The sequence below is a fragment of the Ruditapes philippinarum genome, unplaced genomic scaffold, assembly GCF_026571515.1.
Source record: "Ruditapes philippinarum isolate M1 unplaced genomic scaffold, ASM2657151v2 ctg13185_1_1_1_1, whole genome shotgun sequence".
Taxonomy (NCBI): domain Eukaryota; kingdom Metazoa; phylum Mollusca; class Bivalvia; order Venerida; family Veneridae; genus Ruditapes; species Ruditapes philippinarum.
In genome coordinates, this window is record NW_026860037.1 from 17,905 (window position 1) to 23,517 (window position 5,613).

General features: G+C 29.1%; 1 long non-coding RNA gene across 1 annotated transcript; it reads right to left on the minus strand.

Annotated features, from left to right (window-relative positions):
* Nucleotides 1-2,261: 2,261 nt before the first annotated feature.
* On the minus strand, nt 2,262-4,466 carry LOC132758677 (uncharacterized). The gene is made up of 3 exons (XR_009629613.1): nt 4,331-4,466; nt 3,683-3,781; nt 2,262-3,325 (listed from the first exon to the last, which is right to left on the minus strand). It is a non-coding gene; the product is annotated as an uncharacterized LOC132758677 (long non-coding RNA).
* Between the last annotated feature and the right edge of the window lie 1,147 nt (nt 4,467-5,613).

Genomic DNA, 5,613 nt, shown 5'->3' on the forward strand with positions numbered 1-5,613 from the left:
TTATAGTTTTCTTTCTACAAAATTATGAATTTCCATCCAAGTACCAATGCTAATAGGATGTTACGTTTATTTTTAATTGAAACTTGGAATATATAAGTCTCGTTATGTGACTTGCGAGATTTCACGATATTTTGCACTACCGGGTACAAACAAAATCAACTATATTGGGTAATACTTGTATGCCAATGGGAAAGTAAAACTTACACGGAAAAGCAAAGGATATGTGGAAATTGGCAGAGTTTTTTGTTTTGTTACGACATGCAAATGGTTTCATTTTGTGAACAAGTATCAATGAAAGACAACTTCGTATAATTTTCAGGTGGGTGTGTCATTTCGAATCAGTTTATCGTAATAAATGTTGTAATATTTTCATTTCAATGTACATCTAATGAATTTGTTATTTGATACAACATCATTCGCATCTGACTTCAGACTGGTTAATTTGATTTTATCAATTTTCTATAGCGCTACCTGATTATCTCTCAGAAGTATATAATGTTAAGAAATTTCGGACAGCGCATATTTTGGATAAAGCGTTTCAATATGATTATCAGTGTGTTTTAGTTGAATATATTTTCTTCTAACTGAAAATATATATTTTCTTCTAACTGAAAATATTATTTATTATTATTATTATTATTATTATTATCTTTATAAAGCACAAACAGTCAAGCAGTATATAACCAATTTAAATTGTCATACATAAAATTCAATGAAATACTTTGCTCCGGTAGATATTTAGGCTGAGGACAGTGGTGAGATGAAAGACGTCAGTATCCAATGTAAATACACATGCATGTTCTGCTGTACAATTGTTTTGGTAAGAAATGTATTTAAAGCTACTTTAAACTACATCAATGAAAAATGAAAATACTTTTGTATAACATCCTGTTCTCGTTTTTGTAAATAATTACAGTGTAGCTAAATAAGCAAACAATATGGCATATGTAGTTAATTCATGTTTAATACTGTTTAAAGTATTTTTCTGAAGTAAGTGGGTCATATTTTTCAGTTAAATCATGTTCAGTAAATGGTTCAAAGAACTTAGTCACTATCACATTTTTTAAAGATCAGTTGTCTAAGCAAATCTACAAAAACTAGGACACCAAGAAGTGTTTCTTCCTTTTCAACATTATTTTTTATTCATGACAATATGAAAATGATTGAAATTTATAGCTGACCAAATATAATTGCTTTCAACCCATGATAAATTTTCTTTATATGCAGGTACATGACTTCATGGTTGGATTTTGAGTACTTGTCATGGCTCTTGATTTATTTTAAAGTGTTCACCACCAGATTAGAAACCAAAAAGTGATACCACCAGACATAGTTGAAAGGAAATGTCCATACACAGTCTTGGAGTACATAGTGGTAGAGACATGGTAGTCCAAGCTTCTTAAAGCTCCATGGCTTGTGTAAACTGTCTGACTGAATGGTTGTATTCTAATAAAAACTAAGGTTGAAGACACTTCAAAGATATATGTCAGTGGAAAAATGTTAACAACATATCTGTCTTTGTTAGAAATAAATAACCTGTCTTTGTTAGAAATAAATAACCTGTCATTTGTAACTTTGTATTAACTTTACTATTCAAAGATAATTTATCTTTTGCAAATGGCTGTCCAAAACAGTTTCAACCAGGCATCATGTAGTTTCAAAACAGTGAAGATACATTTGTTATAAACATACTTGAATGTGACAAGAATGGTAAAAAGATAAATGTTCTGCATTAAAATGTTTCTATCTTGATTGAGTTTCATTTCATACAATCACCATGATCATTGCAATCGTAAAAGTAATGTAATATATAACCATCATTTACATATCATAAAAATAATCTCAAAGAAAAAAACTTGTTTCTGAGGCTAGATGAGTAAAATTCCTTCCAGTTATAGCCTTTCACTGCTCACTGATACATTAATGTACCCATTGGGACTGTTTCAAAATTGTCAAAGTTTAAACAAAAACACACACAATGCTTTTAACTATATGTGTAAATGTAGTCATTGAAGAGCTGTCAAGAACTATTCATCAATATTATGTAGATAGTGTCTGTTTCGATTTCAGGACAGACAAAATTCAAATGACATGCATAGTTATTACTATTGTCAATGCTTGCATATTCAAGCAATCTAGCCATTGCTGTTAGAGAATTTAAGTACACAGTGATACTTATTTTGCAGATGAACCCTTATGATCAAGCACTGCTATAAATATATATGCCAAGTAGTAGAAACAAAAAACAGTTCATAAGTTTGATAACCATTTATTTTTACACAATTTATAGTGCATTGCTTTGCAAATATATCACACTGATTTTCCAGTGGAAAGCTTCAGGAAAGTACTTGAAATTATAATTAGTTTTTTGGAGAATGTAACTTTACACTGTGAATGTCTACTGATACAAGAATAAGAATATTTCCTTTTACAAATTTAAAGACTTTGAAAATTTACATGAACAAATTATCATAGAGTTTATTTATCATATTCTAATTGAATAATGGTCAGCTTGATATAAAAAAATTGATGCAAATGTGTGAGCTTATCAATTATAACCTCACAATATTAGAAGTAGACGATATATAATATTTTTGCTATTTCTTTTTCATCTTTACATCATAGTCATTCAATGTCAATATTTTTTAATTCAACCATAATTTGCTAGGTACCATAATTATTAACATGTATATACAATTTAAAAAAGGAGGAGAATATACCGGTAAGTGTCAGTGCCTTGATACTATTCTCTATAGTTAGAAATGAAACAATACTATTAAATTTTGTATAAAACTATGATCTATCCATCTAATTATTTAATTATCAAAACTCTTATTTGGGACCTGGGTTTTATTATACAAATGTAAGTAATGATATATTATATTTTTGCAATTTCTTTTTCATCTTTACGTCATAGTCATTTAATGTCCATAATGGCATATGACTATACTGTGATTCCATGAAAATCTTTATATTTGGTGTGTTTTTTACTTTGGTATATATAGAGTATCTAGTTTCAATACTTAAAACTGCAATAAAATTTAGATATTTCACTCTGTTTCTATCAATGTGGCATTAACAAGATTAGGTCATCATACTGTCAAACAGTATAACATCGTACCCTTTTACATGAAGATTTTTGTGCTGGATGTCATTCATCTTCTTCAGGAAAGTATATTTGACTATTCTCAGCGGCTTATATTAAACTAATATTTCACTGTAACTTTGTGTTCTCTGATATCATTCTCAAATTAAGGAACTGGAAGATGGTAGTTGCAATAAAGGTCTTCATGGACAAATTCTCCTTCATCTTTTTCCTTTTTATCTGTAGAATGAAAAATCAATAAATATGTTGTTATAAGTGTAAGACCTGAATACATGCATATTTCACTGAGTAAAACACTAGAAATAATATTAAAATTAGTTTAAATAAGCCTGCGATGATTGACAGAGAATTTCATATTTAAAGTAAATAATTTAAAACATTAAAGATAAACAACAACACATAATATATAACAGTCAAAAATATTGATCTTCTTCAATGTGAAACATGACTGTTTTCATGTTTTATTTACTAAGCAATTATCATGCAGTGAAATCCAAACATTATTAAAATGTTTTGATAATTGTTTATCTTTCCAATCATAACTAAAAATTAATCAATTATTTTACATGTATTTACCTATGATGTATAGATAATTCAGGATCATAGGCACTGCAAACAGTTGATTAATGGTCCATATTTAACAACAGTATATTCTATACCTCCCTGTCTATACATCTGAAATGGTTTATTCAAATATTATATTTTTTAATTCAATCATTATTTGCTAGGTACCATAATTATTAACATGTATATATAATTGAAAAAAGGAGGAGAATATACCGATAAGTGTTAGTGCCTTGATACTATTCTCCATAGTTAGAAATGGAACAAAACTATTAAACTTTGTATAAATCTATGATCTATCCATATAATTATCTAGTTATCAAAACTCTTACTTGGGACCTTGGTTTTATTTTACAAATGTAAGTAATTAAATCCGTGATAAAATGGAAGGGAAGAAATATCCGATTTATTGTGCAATGTCCTAATTTTGTATAACTTTAATATACACTAGAATGAAATTGTTTCTCCATTGTTTATTTCTATAAGTTGAAATTGTTTGAATAAATTTCTTACTTCAGTAGTTTTAAAACAATACTAAAAGCTAAACAACTAAAATTCACTACTTTGACAAAACATCCGAAACAATTGTCACTATCCGAAAATAAACTAGTTAAATAAACTGTATAAATCCATCTGTTTTCCGTCAGATAATTGACCTACCTGCATTTTGTTACCTGTGCTTTCCAATCCTTTAAATCTGAAGACGACCGAAACAAATTTAACTTCTATATCTCTCGAGTTCTTCGGGGTTACCTATATGCGTAACGGTAAATAAGTCTACCGATGAACCCGGAAGTAAATCGAAAGTGAAAGTAAACGAGACTTACGGGCCCTATTATTAATGTTTTGTGCATATATGTATATCTTAGTATCTGGATATATATAAATATGACTTAAAATATTTCTGTATTTAAAGCCTTACAGTTATGATGGATGAGGCTTGCATTTGAATTTATATTAAATGATTATACAGGTTTTGATTGGTATACATGTTATAGGTGTTTATACCAAGTCTTAGCTGGCTAATAATAGTATCTATAATTATAGAGTTTATACACTATAGTTTTCTTTCTACTAAATTTTGAATTTCATCTATTTATAGTACCAATGCTATTGTTAATGTTAGGATTTCTTATTTATTAAATAGAAACTGGGAATTGTTAATCTTAAGTGCATACATGTATATCTAAGTATATGGATATGATGAGACTTTTAATATTTCTGTATTTAAAGAGTTACAGTGATGACATTATTATTAGAGTGATGAATGACTTTCATTTAAAGTTATAAATGATAATACATGTATTGATTAGTATACATGTTAAAGGTTTATACCAGTGTTAGCTCGCTAATAATAATATCTATAATACAGTAAAGGAATCTTAGCCTGGATGCTGTGGTGAGATTTGGCAGGTTACATACTGACCTTTCCAGAATTAAGGTAAATTAGTGTCCAATACTAGTGATGGCATGGTCCATGGTGTAATTCCATCGGACAGTTGCATGGCAATATAGATATATATTCCACACTCTCTGTGCTAGTAGGTCAGTACTGGAACTTTAAGGGAAGAAAAGTCCTTAAATTTGGATCAAGCTTATAATTTATAAAGTCTCAAAAATCATATTCTGAATTGTTATTCTTTTTTTCAACATGTGCATAGTTTGATAAGGACAGCTTTTATCTTATCTATTTGTAATGGAGGGACACCGGTCTCAACCTCCAGGTCTCTAGAGTCAACCCAACTACAGACTTTTCATAGAATAGATTGTTTCTTGCTCTTGAATAAATTTGTGCATTAAATTTTGCAGTGGGTGATTTGTGCCACATGAAAACCGACAAAGTACAAAAGGTAACCGGGTGCCAGATGAAAACATAAAAATACAATCTACACCAAAGTGGTTCTTTTGTTGCTTTTTTATGTTTTTTTCCGGTGCCCCTTGAT